This window comes from Alligator mississippiensis, chromosome 4 (genome assembly GCF_030867095.1).
Source record: "Alligator mississippiensis isolate rAllMis1 chromosome 4, rAllMis1, whole genome shotgun sequence".
NCBI lineage: Eukaryota > Metazoa > Chordata > Crocodylia > Alligatoridae > Alligator > Alligator mississippiensis.
Window position 1 is genome coordinate 95,964,727 of NC_081827.1, and position 20,299 is coordinate 95,985,025.

General features: G+C 45.9%; 1 long non-coding RNA gene across 3 annotated transcripts; it reads left to right on the forward strand.

Moving 5' to 3' along the window:
- The first annotated feature begins 1,203 nt into the window (after positions 1 to 1,203).
- LOC109283594 (uncharacterized) lies at positions 1,204 to 8,102 on the forward strand. 3 transcript variants are annotated; one of them, XR_009461686.1, is made up of 3 exons: positions 1,204 to 5,457; positions 5,814 to 5,918; positions 6,155 to 8,102. It is a non-coding gene; the product is annotated as an uncharacterized LOC109283594 (long non-coding RNA). The 3 variants fall into 3 exon arrangements; XR_002090821.2 differs by having other exon boundaries at positions 1,204 to 3,410; positions 5,228 to 5,457; positions 5,814 to 8,102; XR_009461685.1 differs by having other exon boundaries at positions 5,814 to 8,102.
- Positions 8,103 to 20,299: the final 12,197 nt, after the last annotated feature.

Sequence of the window (20,299 nt, forward strand, 5' to 3'; positions counted from 1 at the left end):
CAATTAAACCTTTTTATCATTAAAAAAATCCATTCCATTAAAAAAAAGAAACAAAACATATAGATATCCCTGGGAAGGTAGAATTCAGGGTGATATTAGACTCCTGTGCAAATCTGCATGAGAAAGCCTGTGAGCAGCAGTCTTAGTTCCATCCTGCATGGAATTCACACACGTGCCTTTGCAGATATTAAAGTGCATGTCATTCCTCTCCTTTCACAGGGCAATGTGGAAAAGTAGCTGGGTGTGCTGAAACATACCTTAGCTGGTAGAGCATGGAAGACTTAAGGACTAGTGCTGATCTTACTTATTTTGGTTCAAATCCAGCTAAACTCAAGAGTTACACTGGTATAAAACTAGCATAATTCTGAACAGAATTTAGCCCTTAAAGTAACACAGTGCCTAAGTCACTGAAGATCCAAAGTCCTGTTTCCAAAGATGACTTAGGAACATAGGGCCAGATCCTTAAAAGTTCTAACTGCCTCTGTAAGTGCCTTAATTCACTTTTTAGGATCATAGAACATCAGATTAGAAAGTACCTCCTGGGTCACTGAATCCTGCTGTTACAGGCAACATCAGATAACTCTGTATGAATTTATCAATCTTCATATTAAACCTAGTTAGATTGTTTGCTCCCCTGACACTCATTGGAAGACTGTTCCAGAACCTCACTCCCCTGCAGCTGAGAAACCTCAATTTCTACCATAAATTTACTCATGGCTTCATATCCATTTGCTCTTGTGCCAACATTGCCATTTAGTTCAAACAGCTCCTTCAAATAGTCCCCTTTACCCCCCCCAACTGTATTGATAGATAATCTTCATGTATACCCTCTGAACCTTTGCTTTAATCTTAAGCAAGCCTTTAAACTTAAACAAGCTAAACTTCTTTTGTACCTTCTCATAAGGATCTCAGGATTTCTCTCTGTCTTCTGTTTTAGCATGTACAGGCACCACTGACATTTTCAAAGCCAGGACTCAGATTTTGTCTGGTCCCATGAGAGCCTGAGCTTCCACTGGCCAACATTTGTGTAGCAGGCTTACCTTTCAGAGCTTGGGTTGAGTCCCAGGCTTGAGATCCTGCTGTTTTGATTGGTGAAGCCCATCCACCAATCAGGAGGCAGCAAGAGAAATAACATCACACCCCTTTCCCGAGGGGAGGGGGAGAAGAGCTCTCCCAGACCTAATTGAAGACTGCAAACTGTCAGGTCTGGAAGACTTCTGAGGCAGAGCCTTGGAGTGTATAAAAGGAGCTCCATGCCCAGCACCAGGGGCAGATGCATTGGGGACTGAGAAGAGAGAAGAGCAAGGCTTAGAAGAGCTGAGGAGAGATGCTCAGCAGGGCAAAGCAGTAGCCCAGGAAGAGCACCTGAAGACTTCTATCAGTGGGGAGTGGGGGACGGCTCCAGTGGTTAGGCTCTGGGAGCGCAGTATGGTGCACAGCGTCCAGACCCTGGGAGCTGCATGAGGCGGCTTGGGTCTGCAACCTCTGGCATGCAGCCAGAGACACGGTGCACAGGCTGGTGCGTGGAGCAGGATCTTTGGAGTCCCTGGGGCAGCTCAGGTCCTCAACCCCGGGAACGAGGTAGGGAGCTCAGTGCAGGAGGCACTGCATGGAGGGTGAGAGACCCTGGGAGCCGTCTGAGATGGCTTGGGTGTACAGCTGCTGACATAGGGCAGCAGCTCAGTGCAGACAATGCTGCCCAGAGGGTCCAGGAACAGACTGAGCCCCGGTGCTGCACAAGGCTGTCCAGGCCTCCAACCCCTAGCACAAGGCAAAGCGCCCACTACACACAGTGGTGCATGTGGATGATAGCGGGGGAGCTTAGGAGTCTTTGGGGTCTTTCTCTCCTTTTTCTTTCCCCCCCATCTCCTTTCCTGTAGTGGTACCTTGGGATTGGGGCACCTGACCTGGAGGGCAACCAGGTAGTCTAAGGACTGCTGATTATATTTGTGGACTGTGCCTTATAGTTTATGTGAATAATTTGAAGTACTAGTTTGTATATGAATAGAGTTATGAGGTTGCCCAATCAATATCCTTTGGTCTGGTTTGTTCTATTGTTCATCTGTATTTTAAATAATAACTGGGGGGGGGGTGTACACTGGCCTGCCAATAATTCCCTCAATTGGAGAGGGAAGTACAAACCCGTGTATACCTGGGCTACATTTGCAAAAGGTGTCTAAGCACTGGAGCTGCCCCACAGCTAACAAGCTACTTGAAACCCTTGCCCAAATAAAAAGCTGCCAAGGCCCCAAAGTGGGATTCTCAAACAAGGCAAGAGAATGTGATCCTATAAACTTGCTCAGAACATGATCAATGCCTATTACTGGACAGCTCCTTCTAGGTAATTCAGAGGCAGGTTACCGATAGGTTGAAAGGGCAGCAAAGCACTTGTACAAAAGACAGCCATAGGCTCAAGGAAATGCAGGGTGAGCACTGGAGAGGTATTTGAGCTGGAGACAGAAAAAAAGATGGCATAGGTGGGGCTACCAAAATGTCTGACATGGTTTAACGCTTAACTCCAGAAGATGCCTCATGGCTGACAACTATGTGTAGTGGGAGGCCCAGATCCAAGCGCACCAAGTCACCTGCTTAGGTGCCTAAGGCCTTTTCTTCTCTCCCTCTCCTTTGCATTTCATTCTTGTCTAGCTTAACTGGCCCCACTCTCAGCTGACAGCTGCTAGGTTTTAGACAATTCTGTTCTTGGGCACCTGACTTTCTGCAGGCATCAGCTGGGGAGCCTGCACACGGATCTCACCAACAGAAGTTCCAGTGGGTGCAGGGTTCTTAGAGGCTAGTCACTGTGGGCTCTTGTACACGTACTTGGCATTTAGGGGGTGCAGACAAAGGAAATGTCCCAATTATGTTGACTAAACTGCATTTGTGTTTGCACAACCCGGGATTTCCCACCTGTAACAGGGAACCCTAACCCTGTTACTAAGAGTCAGGGTGGCCCCTTTAAGTCCAGAACCTTCCAGTCATGGCCAGCCGGTCAAGACTGGGTTAAGGCTCAAGCCCTGCCAGCCAGTCAGGTGACAGGAAGAGGAAGGCCAAGACCTTACAAATGGCAAGTGGAGAAGGACAGAGGGGCAGCAGAGAGGCGGACTCCCAGTGACTACGGTGCTGCACCTGCAGTCTCAGTCGGAAGAATACACCATGCCAGGAGCCATCCTCACTATCATCTAAAGGCTGTAGAAGTGGAGAAAGGACAGGCCTAAGTTGCACCCTACCAAGGCTGGCTAATGTGGTGGGGTAACACCCAGCAAATCCCACATGGTGCACCCTTGGGGAAAAGGTGAGTAGGAGGGGCCTGAAAACCTCTGCCTCCTGTTCCTGAGCTGCCGGGTGACTAAAGAAAGGCCGAGAGAATCCCAGGACGGATGTGATGCCCGAAAAGGTGAAGACCCACTTGGGTGAGTGAGGGTGTTAAGGGGGGAGGTGTGTCACAGAGCACTTAGATGCCCGGTTCCTATAAAGAGTGGAAACTGCTAGGGGAAGAGCCCTAGCAGTGAGTGGGAAGCCCCAGCTGCTGGTTACCAGGGCAACCAGAGTGAGCTAGCAGCCCACACCTGCCACTGGTCAGCTGACCGGAAGGGGCAGGGCCTGGCTCACACACAAACCCCAGGACTGAGGCCAGGATGGCAGTTCCCTGCTGGCAGCCAAGGGGGAAAGAGCTCTGCCTGAGCAAACAACGGGGAGAGGCCTGACTGCACTAGCAGCTCCTGATACTATTGTGGGATGGAGTATTCCCTGGTACGGTTTGAATAATGTTATAGCCGGGTGGCTTGAGTTTATGTTACAGCCCAGAGCTTGTGTTTGATTTATTATTGTATAACACCAGTGGCTTGGTTGAGGCTATTAGGGAAGGAGGAGGCCTCATGGGGACCCATGGCAGTGTGGGGACCCCAGCACCAGAGAGGGTGCAGCTTTTGGGGTGCACCAACCCCGGTGCCAGAGAGGGCGCAGCACTTTGCAGGGCTGTGGAAAGTCCAGGCACCAGTGAGGCACAGAGCGAGACAGGGCTGTGGAGAGCCCAAGGAAGGCGCAGCGCGAGACAGGGCAACAGAGAGCCCAGGGTGGACCAGGGAGCCAAATTATAATAACTGAACAACATCAGTTCCATCTGCAAGGCTTGGGCTGCGGTGTAGGGGAGGAACAGAGCCACAGATAGTGCCCCCTGGCATCAGGGCAGGAAATGGGCAGCCTCCCTCTTAATTACATCCATTAATCAGTTAACAACAAGGCATGGCAGGAAAGAAGGCAGGCGGTTTGTCCATAACAGGTGGGCGGGGCCACCAGTAGATGGACCCCAAAGAGGCGCCCCTGTTACACTGCCACTTTGAAGTCCATTTAGCACCTTAAACTAACACTACTCAGAGATGTTTTAAATTACATCACTTTTGTGTTACGCCACTCCAAGTGTGGATTTTGTCGCTAAAAATGTTCCTGGTTTAATTTTTCTTTCTTAGTTTAAGATGGCTAAATAAGTAACGTGGACGTGACTTACCACATAAGGGCTTATTATGCTATGACTAGTAAAAAGCACTAGAGGGCATGTCAGAACAATTTTACCCTCGTGCCCTTTCAGTCCTACCTTACTGCCAGGTAGCACTTTAGGACAAGAAACACCCAGCCACAGTACTTCTGCCACTCTTTTTTCCTGGGTGCAAGTTGCACTGGGGGTTCGGTGGGCTGAGGTGCAAAATCTTTCCGTGCAAAGCTAACCCCAAGTGTACACAAGCATGGGGCACTTGGACGCTTTTTTTTGGCCCCAACCCTTTCTGCGCAAAGCCCTGTGGGGCTCCACATGTGTACAAAAACATCTCCCAAGGCTGAGTGAAGGTGGGGGCACCCTTTGGGCAACACGCTGTTTCCATAAGGTGCTGGGTGCTGGGTACCCTTCAGGCTACCCCCAAGTGTGCTCAAAACATTGCCTCTCCCCTGGCTCTGGGGTCTCAAAGGGCATCACCCACTGCCCTAGCCTGGTGCCCCTCGCCTTCCCTGGATGCAAGTTGCATGGGGCACTGAGGCACTTTTTTTTGGTGCCAAACCTTTCCATGCAAAGCCCCGCATGTTTTGACGTGAAATTTTTGAGCGCTTACCAGGCCAGCACCAGACTGTTTGGGGGGTTTTTACACCAGAATGAGGCAGGTGTGTGGGGGGGGCATCTGGCCCCTTGAGTGCCTATAAATTCGTGGAGCAGTGACTGACCGGGGTGTGTACTCTATAGACTTTTGAGGTGGATGAGAGATGGCAACACACCAGAGGCACAAGGACTCAGCTCTGCGGGACACTTGCTCCTGGATAGCACAGTACCTTTTCCATAAGAGTGCAGCCTGCTGCTTGCTGCTCATGTCGGGTGTGGTATTGCCTTTCAGCGCGGGATGAGGCAGCTTTTTGCAACACTTGAAAGAGGACCCCATGACAGGTTCCACAATCAAACAGGACGTTTACATATAGGTAAGTGAGAACAAACACTTGGCTGGGCCCTGAGGGAGGGTGGCTTGCACTGTTTACTTTATCTTTCATGTAATTGCTGTGAATGAAGTTGCTAGGTATCCAACAGCATCCTATAGTAGCAGGGCAATTATTGAGGTGGGGGGGAACCTCCTCGCTACCTTTCCTTGCCCCTCAGCTGCCTTTCTCCACCTTTCCCTGCCCCCGCCCACTCACGTACAGGAGGGCTACCCCCATTTCAGGGCTGGAATGACTGCATGGTAGTTTTACAATACTCTTAACTTAATACTCTTAACTCTTAACTTCTCCCTCCCTCCTGTTTCTAGGTCCCTAATGCTATGCTTTATATTATGCTACAGCAGGCACAGTCAGGCACAGCAGGCAACAAAGAAGAACACAAGCCTGGGAAAGTCACCTGACGCCACTTCCGTCTCCAGAAAAAATGATGGCAATGTCACTGCCAGGTGCCTATTCAATACTCTTAATACCCTTTTAGGCTCAAAAAAAGCCTATGGGAATTCACTATTAGCCTCTCTCTGCCTCACTGTAGACAAGTCCTCATATTCTGTGAATACATGAGCAACTAAGCTTGCATTTTAAATAATCCATAATTTAAAAATTAATATTTCTGTTTCATATTTGAATATGCCAGTATTTACCAATGAATATCTTTTTTGTCCCTTATTTGCCCTGTTTCCAGCCTTCCCTCCTTCCTCCTGCTCCTCCTGCTGATTCTACATGCCCCAGTCTGCAGTGCAGTGTGCAAGATTTAAAAATGCTAAAAACTTGCAAATGGTGAAGCTATTCCAAGCAGCTACTTACTGAAATATGCTTCATTAGCTCATTTTAAGGATCATGTATGTAATATTCCTTTTTCTTTGTTTGTCTTTTCATGTAGCCCAGGTAATTATGCCAAGTAATTATGTTTCCCCATGGTTGATGGCTCCCTCTCAGCACCCCCGGCTGGTGCTGACCTGCATGCCTCCCCTCACTCTTGCTATAGTGCAGCTTCTTTAAGAATGCCCATTCTAGCCTGTTCCCTCCAGTGCTTTCTCCATGGGTGGGGACTCCCTCTCAACACTCCTGGTTGGTGCTGGCTGATGTACCCTCTCCTCTCACTACTGCTACAGTGCAGTTTTTCCAAGAACTTGGAACACAACTTGCACAGTCCTTCCAAGCCTCCTAACCACTTGACTACCAGGTATTTATTTATTCTAGCACATACACTTACACATACATACATACATGCTATTATCATTGTTTTAAAAAGGTCCCCTGCCCAGATTGTCACTCTAGGCCCATGCCTGACTTGTCTCTATTCCACCAGGAAGGTCAACTTGTGAGCTACATGTGCTGCCTCCCTCCCTCTTGCCTATGCTTTACCATTTAAACCAACAGCATCCCAGCTTGCACGCGCATACACACACACACACACACACACACACACACAGCACCCTGCTTCATACTGGCAAAAAAAGGGTGCTAAAAATGCTCAGGTTTTTCACTGCAGAGAGCAGCTTTCTTTTTGTTTTTTGGGGGTAAAATTTAAAAAAGGGTTTTCCCTAAAAATCAAGACCAAGACTACATGCATGTTTGAACAGTGTTGGTTGAAAGTAAACTTTGTGATATAATGTTATTCTTTTCACACACACACAAAAAAAAGTTTCCAGCCAGCTTTTCACTACCAAGGTCCCCCCCACACACACATTTTATTTACAATAGCAATAGTGCTGAACTGAAATATAGTCCTGGAGTCAGTTTCAATGTCCAGGATGAAAAGGTGTCTGCTGCCTGCTAGTTTGGTGAGTGGGAATAGAATAGATGCCTAATGCTTAACAGCCTCCTTCCCTCCCTCTTGCCTATGCTTCACCACTTGAAGACCAATGGCATCCCAGCTTGCGCACACACTCGCACACACGCACACAGCACCCTTTTTCTTTGTTTGTCTTTGTTCATGTAGCCCCAATTTTTTATCTTACTTGTGTACTCTCCATCCACATACACTCCCACCTGCCCTCTCTCTCTCCCTGAGTCTTTCCTGTGGCATGGTGGTTTTTTTAGATAGAACCCACGGTTTTGTGCAAAAGTCTTGATAAAACCAGCCAGCCCCATTGATGTAGGAGTTCAAGCTGGGCATCTTGTTCTGACTCAACTTCTCCAGATCATAATGAATTAACATTCCTGGGAGCAGTTGGCAGTTTGCAAGCTCTCTCCCTGCCTCTTGCCTCCTGGCTGGGGCTCTGTCTGGGGCAAAAAAACCTCCTCTGGAGCTTTTTTGTGATATAATATAACAACTTTGTGAGATATATATAAAACAGCTTTGTAATATAATATTATTCTCTTCACTAATAAAAAAGTTTTTCAGCCAGTTTCATCATTTGAATACCAACAGCAGCTTCCCCCATGGCTGGGGGCCCTGCTTTTAGTACCCCTGGTTGGTGCTGGCCTACATGCTCTCCCCTCCCTGGACAGGCCCTCCTAGCCTCTTCCCCCTGCTGCTTCCCCCATGTATGTAACAAACATAATTATCAATGCTTGGACTTATAAAAATGTAATGCAAAAATGTAAATGTAAAAATGTAACTCGTGGTTTATCTAAAGCCTCAATGGAAACAGTACTACATAAATGTGTATGTAAAACAGAAAGAATCCTGTGTCTCCTCTCATTTGTATCGTGTCAAACTGTAAGGAATTTTTGCAGTGGTTGGGCAGTGGTTGTTATCGAGGATCATCCAGATGCCTTGGTTACCAGGGATCCCCTTGCCCAGGACTGCTGCCCCCAAAGCAGTGTTGGGGTGCAACAATCAGCCTACTCCAACTCCCCGTCCCCGCTGTGATCAACACAAATGGCCAGCATGACCTAACACCCCCACTGAGGTGAAGAAAGAAAAAACTGCCCAGGCGCAATGAATTTCCCTCCCTCCCCTACCAATCACGACATACACAGTGGCCAGAATCGAGAGGCTGCACTGCAGGGGAAGTGGGTGGTGGTTATCAGGCTATTGTCAAATTAATTAGTCTATTTGCTTGTGAATCCTATTACAGTTTGCAGTCATGTCCCGAAACCAGCTTGTCTTCTCAAATCGCCTGCCACCACAAACCCACCCCCCCTGCCACCCACCCAACGCACCCCCTCCCCTCCATCCTGCATCCCACAGAGACCTCCCTGAGACCCCATTATGAACCCAGTATACAAGACAACTTTTTAGAAGACAGACGTTATTCAATGAGAAATTAATATGAAATTGAATTTTAATGATAAAAAGGATCAATTCACACAATTACAGAGCACATTCCCCCCGCAGAGCGGCATCTATGTGTGCCACCAGACAATTTTTGATCACAGCACCCCTGCCACCATTTGCCTATTTCTCTAGCCCCACACGCTCAACTGCTTTTCTGCTAGTGAAGGTTGCGGCTTGTGTCAATTTTCTTAACTGATCTCTCCAAGCGTCACTGAAGACCTCGCCCCTTCTGTCACAGATATACAGGACACATGCTGCCACTACGTAAGGGGTAATGTTATCAGCATCAGGTTCTAGCCTGTAGTTGAGTAATCTCCAATGGCCTTTCAAGTACTCAAATGAATACTCTATGCTCATGTGAGACTTGCTTAGCTGCTTGTTGAACAGCAATTTCTGTAGGTCACTCACTTGCCCCGCAAACAGCTTCATGAGCCAGGGCAGGAGCGGGTAGGCCACATCAGCTAGTATCAGGGGGGCACTGAAATGCACTGGATGACAACCTCCTCCAGTCCTGGGGCATATTGGCCCTTGTCCATCATCTCAGGCAGCAGCAAGTTTCAAAACACAAAAGCATCATGTGCACTTCCTGCCCATCCTGTGTAAATGTTTGTAAATATGCCTCTGTGGTCCACAACGGCTTGCAAAATCACTGAAGGAAACCACTTTCTGTTTATGAATGAATGGTTGTCCTGGGACCAGTTTAGGATGGGAACATGCATGCTGTCAAGTGCTCCCATGCAGATAGGGAAGCCGATTTTGTGATATCCTTCCACCACCTCGCGGGGGTTACTTAGGCATATGAATTTGTTTGCTGCCAGGTCCTGTAGCAGTTGGCAAACCTCACTGATGGCCCTCCCAGCAGTGCAGGGAGCCATGCCAACCTGATTCGCAACATGGCACAGGCTTATTGGAGTGGCCAGTTTCATGATGGCCATGGCAACATGCTTGTCTGGGATGATGGGCTTCTGCATGACAGTCCTCTGACACTGGATGTGCGAGTTCAGCAAGCTAACGATGTGGAAGAACATCTCTTTGCTCATTCTGAATGTTTCCAGCCACTGGTCATCATTCCACGTTGACATGACTATTCTTTCCCACCAGTCCAAACTGTTTTCATGTGCCCATATCTCACAAGGCTTGCCCTGAATGTATGGCCAGGAAGCAGCTACAGTCTTTGGCAACCATGCTTTCTGTTTGTTGCAATTCAAGAGCAGCTTCCCCACTTCAAACAACAGCATCCTCCCCATGGCAAACCTGTTAAATTGGCTCTTCATGAGTTTTAAAATACCAGACCAGAGGTACATCAATTTGTTGAATCCCATCAGTAGAACCATACATCTGTGATGTGAATGTTCGACAGCCTTCAAGATTAACCTCTGCTTTCTCCTTAGACCTTCAGAATTCGAGGTGCCTCCCCCCCGCCCCCAACTCTGGCCAGGAGCAAGCAGGGGGAAAGAAGTTTGGAGTCCAGATGGAAAGAGGCTGAGGCTGGCTTCGCCAGCCAGCTTGCTTTGATAAGCAGCAGGCAGCACAGAAGGGGTGGGTGGGGGATAGCGGCACTATTGGGGGGAACATGGAGGCGGGGGTGCCCCCAACTCTGGGCAGGAGCAAGCAGGAGGAAAAAAGTTTGGGGGTCCAGGTAGAATGCAGCTGAGGCTGATAAGGACAGCCAGAAGCAAGGTGTGTGCAAAAAGGCAGAACATTTTTTTTGGAAATCTCATTTTTCATTAATCTAATATAAGCAATAAAATAATCAATAAAAATGTGCAAGATTAGCACCTGACATCCAGTTGAATCAGCGCAGGAGAAATTAGATGAACTTCCATGGGTTTCCGTGGACTTACAAGTGAACCCAAGCGGCACCTGGTAGTGCAATAGTTGCAAAGCAGGGAAAATCACATTTTGGGGCATAAGTTAGATTCACGTTACAAATTTAAAACAATAAAAATAACCCTCATGGAAGAAATTTAGGAGCTAAAAATAAAACATATCAGAGGTGTTTTAAATTACCACAAAGAAAAAAACCTAAAATGATAAAATCAGCTGATAACATGGATACACAGAGATGATTTAGCTAGCTTAATGGCGATGTTTGTCATGTGGACACAGGAAAAGTGTAACATGGTAACACGAGAGGTGTAATGTGGACAAGTGCCCTGTAATGCTAAGCAGAGCACCACCTAAGGCCCCTAAGGTTCTGGGCCATAAATCACAGTGGAACACAGTGGGATTAAGGCTTCAAAGTCTCTGTGTCACTTTAGAAAAAAAACCCATAGAATTTAAGCACTCATTGACACTTTCAAAAATCTCATCCTTAGCCTGGAAAAGGTTTTACAAAATCTACATCTCCGCCCCCGCTCTCAAAAATCAGAATTTTTTGAGGGGGAGAAGTGCAAATTGAAGAAGGTAATGAAAATGAACATCCCTTTTCCCTGTTTGAAATCAAAGAGAGCAACATTCTGCTAGCACCCAAGGGCAAAACCAACAACTGGCCCGGTCCTGTTTGCAGAGGCATAACTGGTAGAGCTTGTGCACTGGGCAGCAGACCAGTACAAGGTAGGATAGGGTGCTGGAGTGGAGGACCTCATGGCTCCAGCCTCCTGCAGTGCTGTGAGAGCAGAATGGTGCTGTGAGGGGAGGTGTCATGGCCAATGGCCACCTCCCCTGCCCCAGAACCGCTGCAGTTGTATATAGTGAGCAAGACTGCAAAGTCTTTCATTCAGCAACAGCTGCAAAGCCAAGAAAGGATTAACCTGGCTGTTGGTGGTGACACCTCCCCTTACAGCAGCAGGGGAAGTGTGAGGCTAAGGGAACTCATTTCCTTATTCTACTCCACAGGAACCTTAAACTTCTCTGCCTCCAGCCTGTGCCCACCCCCTCTTTACTGAGCACCTCTGGCTGGTGCCCTAGTAACTCATTCCTAGTATGCTGCTGCCTTTACTTAAGTAATGCAAACTGAATTTGGCACTGAACCAAACCAGTCTAGCTTCACCTCCCCATCTCACTCCTCTCCTACCCCTACACTAGATGACAAATAATAAAACTAAACTATTTCCACTTTTTCTACTGTAGATGTTAATAAATGTTCCCCTCCCTGCACCCTCCCCTGACCCCCACTGACTTTACAAGTGGTGACATGAAAAGAGGACTTGCACCACTTCCTGTGGAACTGGCAAGCATAAGACCAGAATCAAAAAAAGATTTAGGTGCTGGAGTCTTTAAACTCCCATTGATTTCAAGATGGTTAAATACCCCTTTGAGTGTGCTCTACAATGTATTCTTTTCCATTCTAACTGCATTTTAGATACCAGGCAGGGAGTCCTCAGATGATATTATGTTCTGTGTTTCTTCCACTGAGATAATTGTGTTAGATGACATAACTGTTTTTAGCATCTGATGCTTTAAACGCTGAACCGGGAAGTAGTGTTTCAGCATGCTAATCAACATTCATGTCTCATGGAAACAAGGCTCTTCCATACATTTTCTACTGTACTATCATAATTCTATGGTCTCTGAACCTCCTACCACAAGTTCAGCTAGAGCACTTAACTCTGCTTTCCAAGGATATACTGAAGACAGGGAGGGAGCAATATAAGAAATATGCTGTCCTTGGGAAAAAGAAATAAGACTTTCCCCAAACACAAAATGAAGTGGAAAATGGGATAGGCCTACCCTCTGCTACCAGAAACTTTTCACAATTAAATGTATTTCCCAACAGTGAAAAAAGTATTGCACGTATAACACCATCTCCCTAACTCACAACAATTGCTCATATAACCCTACTGAAAACTGCTGTATTTTGAAAATTAGTGTTCATGTCTACACGAGACATTTAGTACAGAGTTGCCTAATTAACTCCACAGTAAACAACTTAACATCTATATGTGTGACCCTATTACGCTGCAGGAAACTAATAAACTCCACAGCAGGTTAGTATTTGTAAATACAAGTTCTATCCTGCTGCAGAGTCTTTACATGCACAGCAACACACATATAAATGATGACCCGGCTGGCTGGGGCACAAGGGTGCTTCAGTGTAGGGGCTGTCTGCCAGTTAGCCCCCACGCTGAAGTACCCCTGTGCCCTAGCCAGCCCCTCTACAGCCCATTGAGCCAGGTCGGAGGAGCCCTGTGCTGGCAGGCTGCCCTCCCAGGCCACTCCAGTAGAAAAATAACCTGGGAACAACCAGAGTTCAATCAAGTCAAAACAAGTTTTCATTGGTTTTTTTCCTCCCTATTTTCCCCATGGAAAATGAATGCAGAACATGAAATGAGGAAAACAATAAATTTAGAAAACAAGTTAGAAAAAATAATCCCTTAAGTGGGACTGGGGAAGGGAAGTTAAAAAGAAGAACCCCCTCCCTCTCCCCTCAAATTCATTGTGATTCCATTCCATTTTGAAAGGAGAGTTTTCAATGACAAATTGATTTCAAGTCAAAGGTTTTATTTCAACTGGTTCTCTCAAAAAATCAGAAAGTTTCAGATTCCAAAAATCAGAAAATTGTGCCACTTCAGGATCACATGCAAAACTAGATACCACATTGCAAGATCTTCTTGCAGTGTTTTTTGTATTAAGGTTATTAGATTATATCAAGATGGACAGTTTGAATGCAGAGAACCATAAGCATCTTTTTTTTTAAATAAAAGTTAAGTTTTGACTTTATCAAGGACTTTAGGAATTAGGGTGTTAGGCATGAAGCACGTGGTTGTATCTTAATCAGATCTTGGGGTGCTCAGCTTTGTACAGCAATACATTTTGCTTTCCTAATCTAGTTTGAGCCACTACAAATCTTCACTAAGTCACCAGATCCTTTTCTCCATTGATGATGATACCATGTGAGTCAAGCCTCAGTGTCCTAGTCTGTTTTATAACTGAGATAATTTCCTTTTAAAAATCCTCATAGCTTACATTCGATGTTTCATCCTATCTGCTCTCTGGGGCTTTGTTCAAAACATTCCACTAGATTCTAAATTTATGCTTTATGAAACACTAATGACTGGTTTCTAATCAGATCATACCATTCCAGATGTTTGGTGATCTCATCCCTTATGAATGTATTTTGGATTTGGACTACCACAAATATGACAAAGCCATGAAAAATTACTAAGCCTATTAAATCTTAGCATCATTCCTAAATTTTTCTTAAACATCTAGTTAAGCTTTTTTTCTCCCCAGTTTTCTGGTGCCTTTCTCCATGAACTATTGAAGACTATAGGAACATAGATATCATCTCATAACATCAGATACTCAGTCCATCTCTGTCAATATGTGACCTCTAACTGAAGCCAGAGCCCAGGGAAACAGCAAGAAATGCTAGAATGGAAGATAATGAATCAATAAATCCATAGGGGGAGCTTAATCCTATGCCCTGTTTTATGCCCTATATCAGTAGTGGTCAACCTTTTTGGCAGACATGCCACAAAATAAACCCTGCACCCTCCCTGAGTGCCACACTGCACTCTTCCCTTACCTGCTCTGCTTTCTGCTTCCTGCCTTATCTGATGCTGTGCTCCCTGCCCTCTCCTCAGTCTGCAACATGCCCCGTGGGGCATATGTGCTACAAGCTGACCACCTCTGCCCTATATTACAAGAGTTTGTATCCCTTATGAATAATTCCCCATCTCATTTGGGATGCTATGCTATGTAATCTATCACACTTCACCATTAGAACATTTTCATGCTATTTGATAATCAATTTTTTTGGTGCTCAGCACACATTCTTATTTTACCTCCTAGAAACATGCTTCTTGTTCCTTGGAGCTGATAAGTTCAGTTACATGTAGATGGTTGCCCTGTCCCCTTAAGCACTTGTTTAGCCAGCTTACTTGCATTTCTTTTAATCAATCCTCATATATCTGTCTTGCCCCTAATTTTTCTTGCTTTTTCATTGATTCCCTCCAGCTTGTTGCTGTCTTTCCAAAACGGAGGTTTTCAAAGCTGCACATAAGAGACTATCGTCTAGACAAATTACAAACATGATCTAAGGACTATCTGACGTTAAATCATATATGGGTAATAACCACTAGGATGAGTTATCAAGGGGAATTATACCTGAACTCTCTGGTCCCACAGCGCATGTTTACCATTTAAACTAAAGAATTAAGACTGATTTTTTTTTAATTATCTAAATGTCTTAGGAGCACAGATCCACTGAAAATTAATGGGACTTGTGCTCCTAAGTCACTTGGGGCTAGATCTACAAAAGGATTTAGGTGACACTTTTAGGTACCTGGTCACATGGTAGAATCCATAGCCTCACATTAGGTACTCAGGGTCCCTCTACAATGGGAGCATCAGGGATCTAAAAACAGGATCTGCAAAAGCCAGCCCCATGAATTGGAGAATAAGGGCTACCTCACCTGGCCAAAAGGAAATGCCCAACAGAGGGATTTAACTTAAGTTCCACCTCCTTCTGGATTTATGCATCCAGCTCTAAGCAGATTTTTACAACTCTAAACACTCTGCTGGAGTCAAGTACCTACACCAGCCTTTAATTTAAACATAGCAATAGTTCCACTGACTTAAATGGAACTACTCCCAGTTCCTCAAGTTAGGTGTATGAGTAAAGCTTAAACTTAGCCTTTGGAAATGGACTAAACATGAGTCAGTTTAGAAAGCTGACATAGAGGATTCAAGGGTTGTCAGCTGTACACATTTCAGAAGACCAAATTATTTTTAATTGAGAAAAAAAAGTCATTGTTCTACTTTGAGTGGTAAAAATCATTTGGCATTTGGACTTCTGCTTTGTAACATGCAGTGAAGCATGAGGTAAATGCTCACACTTTGATGTCTCCTTTATTACTTAATTGCCTTACATTCTTTGAAGGAAATTTCTTCCATAAACCTAATAATATAATTTAGCAAAATAGATGGGCAGGAAGAAAAGCAGGGAAGAGAAAGAGCAAAGGAAAAGAGGTGATGATGGCCAGGGATTCAGAAGAGGGCTAGAAATATGATGTCAGCTACAAAAAACAGAATGCGGATAAAAGAATGAAAGGAATATATTGAACAGAGGGGAAGGGTAGTAGACGGAGGATTTATAGGGATACAAGAGAAAAAGACGTCTGAGTTCCAGGGGAATAGTGGCCGTGATGAGGGAAAAGGAAGTTGAAAGCTCTTTCATTTTTACTTTGAAGCCCTACACTTGTTTTTTCTATTATGCTGTGTTGATATGATTCGTCTATGGCACTTGTAGAGTTAGGGCATGACTCCACTGTAGATAGAACTGGGTAAAATATACAGAGAATCAATTACTCGCTGATCAATTACTCGCTGCATTTTGGGGACAGCTGGAAATATTAGCTAACTAGCATCCAATTTGCCAGACTGTTTTGCTAAAATGAATTGTTTTGACATTTCTACAACTGCCTGTTTTTAAGAATTTGTAATAAAAGCAAAGGCCGTGGACGAGCTACATTCACCAAATAGCAAACAGAAGCAGTTACTGCTGGTGCCACTACCCTTTCATTTAACAGCCCAGAGATTAGGACACTCACCCAAGATGTGGAAGACTCAGGTTCAAGTTCTTTTCTGCCTCATGGTGTTTGTATCCACAACTCCCATCAAACCGTCTTAACCACCATGCAGGGTGGGTTGCTGTCAGTGTCCCCTGCTGACATTGCTTCACTGTGTGTGCAATTTTTAAATTCTCATGGGAGCAGGGTTGGGAACCCAAGTGCTCTATCTCTCAGTGTAGTGCCCTCCCCCAATTATAGATTGATATTCCCTCTGGCTCAATAAATATTTAAATATTCCATGTAAGGTAGAAGCATCAGGAGGAAAGATTGACCAACCTTAGATCCCCCTCTAGCTTGGTGGTTAAGGCACTTCCTGAAAGCTAGGTTTAACTTCTCAGGCAGAGAACAGACTGGAACCTGACTCACAAACACGGTAAGTAATGTGCCTCCTTTTCCTTTGGCAGTTGCACAGATCTCATTCTTCATTTTTTGCTGTTATTGCTCTTACTATAAGCACCCCAACATGAAATGTTTCGTTTAACCCCAATGAATATTTAGAGATTTTCATTTCAGCAGGAAAAAAAAATCTAAACTGGGATTCTCTCTCTTCCTGGCCCCTCACCCCCCACCAAGATTTGGTATGTTTTGAGTAATGAATTGGAAAATTACTTCATCACACAGTGCTTTCATTACAAATTCTTATTTGTAGCTTTTATTAACAAATGTATTGTTTTTTCCCTAAATGGAAATGATGTTCATGTGGCCTGAAAGCACAGTGTTCAAAAGTGCCTACCCTTAATGATTTCAGGAGCTAACAATTAAAAAAATGTGGAAATCAGGTAGTACTGAAAGTTGAGTGCCTGCCAGACAGCTTCAGTAACCTCCATAAATCAGAGAGCTGTACCTCCCAAGCTTGAAAATCAAAGGCAATTATACCTTTAGGGATAGCTGTCTCAGCTGCCTTCTGCATACATCCCATCCCTGTTTTAACAGCAAAATTGGCAGGAGACCAAGTCAACCACAATACTGAGAGAGGAAAAAAAACAATGCTTGGTATTTCCCATTCAGTGTGCACATACTAACAGTAACTTTTTTTTACAGAGAGAATTTTGAAAATGCCCCCATTTCCCTGTGGATTTTTAGGTGCAACGGTTGTAGGATACTTTAAAATGGTCTTATTCCTAAACATGAGGTAGCATCTAGCCATGTATTTTGGTCTTGTCTATGATGTGCTTTTCTCCCTTTTTCTAAGCACAACCACAAAATGTAATTATAATGATACTGGTCTTAAACAGCAGCCCAAAAGATCAGAAAAGTCACTTGTCCCGCAGAGCTAGTCTTTAACCACAAGCAAACAAAAGGGCAGTGGAAACACTGGGTATACTTTAAAGGGGTCACTTAAAGAAGGTTGCTTAATGAAGATGGTCCTGTTTGCAGGTTTCACCATTTAAGATCATGTAAAACTTCCTCTCTTAGATGTGAGTATACACATTCCTTACATGTAAGAGCATTTCATTTTAAGTTCTAATATCCAATTGCTGCTTCTTACCCCAAAAGTCGTCCCATTTCACTGGTCAGTGAACTATACCTATAGGTTTCAGGTATAGTCCTGGTTCCCACGCTCAAACAAATCTTCTGACTTTCTCAGGAGATTGGATGGATAAAGAATTCAGGTTTGGGCTCCAGATGGGTAGTAGGCAGAGCTGACAATGTAAGCAAGGTGATTGATCAGTGGTCTATGTTCATTCTGCTGGCAGTCAGGACTAGAAACCACTATCAGTGAACCATTTTGGGAAGGAAATGTTTAACCCTCATCTGACTAGTGTGGCCATCGAGGTACCTCAAGAATAGAGGACAGTTGCATTTAGTGCAACTGTCCCCACCACCACGAACCTCATGTGCCTCCCAAGGCTGAGGGGCATAGCAAGCTCCTGCAGGCAGCAATGGTGGAGGTTTTGGTGGCAGGGGCATGGCAGCGACGAGCGGGAAACTCCCACAGGTGGCCACAGCGGTGTTGGTGGTGCGGGGAGAGTGCCAAGAGGTGAACAATAGAGGACATAAAGGCATCTGGTTTCATCTCAATAGAGGACAGAGGACAGGGGACCAGAAAAACAGACTGTCCTCTATAAAACCAGATGAATGGCTACTCTATTCCTGATGTGTGTTGAATGGAGACAGTTTGACTTATCCTGTAAGTGAATAACACTCAGCAAAAACCATTCTCATTGTGTTGGTAACATCAGACAGAACTAAAAGAAGTCCAGCTGAATAGGTACTGTCCAAGCTCAAACCTTTCCCAGCACGGTAGGCTCCAGCAGACTGAGTAAAACCTGAGCATGTCAGGATGTAGGTGGGCTGGCACTTAGCCTTTTCACCAAAAGCCTCTGTGGGTTACCACCCTCTCTGAGGGAGTACGTTCTAGTGCTTCCAGTCTCCCTGTTCACATACAGAATGTGCTTAGCAGGGATCCAGGTATTCTGCTTCCTGCAAAAAAACATTAAAAAAAAAAGGATTTTCCCTTTTAACACAGAAAAATGCAGATTTTTCATTTTAACAGAGAAACATGCTGATTTTTCACTTTTGCAAAGAGTTCTGGAGGCTGGCAGAGTTCCCTCCTGCAAGGGGCTTGGGGGAGCAAGAGGAGGGTGGTCAGGCAGGGAGCACCATGTCCATGTGCGCGCTCACACATGCACATGGCCACCATGCAGCCTGGAGAGCAGCTTCCACAGGTAAGTCTGGTAGGGGGGAGGGGGTATTGAGGCCCCCATAGGGAGGGAAGGAGAGAGGGAGTTGGGCAGGGTTGGGGCTGGGGCTACTGACCAGCGGGTGCGGTACATGGGTCTCAGGGCCTGGAGCAGGAATGCACAGCTGCAGGCCCCAGCAGGGAGCAGGATGGAGCCATGGGCAGTTCATCCAGGGGGCAAAGGGGTGGGGCTAGGTCCCCACCACTGCACACACTCCTGGGGGTGTACAGGAGACACATGCCCCCCAGATCTTTGTACAGGGTGGGGATGGGCCTGGGCTTCCTGCTCTGCTGCCTCCCCCTCAGGACTTCCACAGCCCAGCAGCAATGGGGAGGAGGCAGGGGGCAGTATGGAGTTGTGCCCCTCACTGCTGCTGGGCGGGTAGGGTGTGCCTCGCTATGGTGGTGCGGAGCGCCCAGCGGCGGCAATGAACTTCTCCACCCGGCCCCACTGCACTGGGTCCTGCCCGCTGGGTTGTGGAGGCCCTGGAGGGTGGGCAGCAGGGTTGGGAGCCTGCATCCACACACCCATGTCGGGCTCTGCTCCAACCATGCTGCCCATAGGGGAGTGTGAGCCAGGCTTTGTGCTCCACTCTGCCATAGTAGCTGCTGCCTCCTCCCGCAGGTGACAGCCAGGGCTCAGGCACTGCTAGGGAGGGCTGTGGGCTTTGGACCCAGGTCCCTGGCTCTATAGCCCTGGCAACTGGGGGACCCCCTTCTGGCAGAGCTAGGGGTCAGGAGTGAGGGGCACAAGTAGGGCTGTGGGGCTGGGGGTGGGGAGTGAGGGGCCTGGATCTGCATCCTGGTGAGCAAAGGGAACAGGGGGACCTATGATTTTCCATGATAAAAAACCCAAAATCAAATACCAAAATTTATAGGTACTTAGAATTTATTTTATTATACTGATTAAGGCACTGGTAGGCTTCCAAATTGCTTTAAAATTATAAATAGATCAACAAAACATTGTCTTCAATTGATACTTATATAGTGGCGTTTCACTTTAATGGTAGATTTGGGTTATTTTAATCAGAGAATTTGTGTTTTTTATTAGAGAATTTGTGATTTTTAAACAGAGAAAAGCAGGATCCCTGGTGCTCAGATATGGCTTTGATCATCAACATGCACCAGGACAGGGTAGAGAAGGCAGATACAGGCAGGTGGTGGCCAACTCCCTGATCAAGGCTTCATGACTACAGGGAAAATTAGGGAAGCTTGTAAGCAGCCAGTCTTACACCAGTAGAGAATCAGATTATACAAATGTGTTCTACCATGTTGCTTCCATTCCGTGGAACATCTATGCTGTGTTCCCAGAACGTTTCCTTCTATTCCCATTATCTCAGCTTTATGTCAACAGAGTTCTCCTGTAGAGAGGTGGGAAGGGATGGAGGCAGCTGGAGGAAT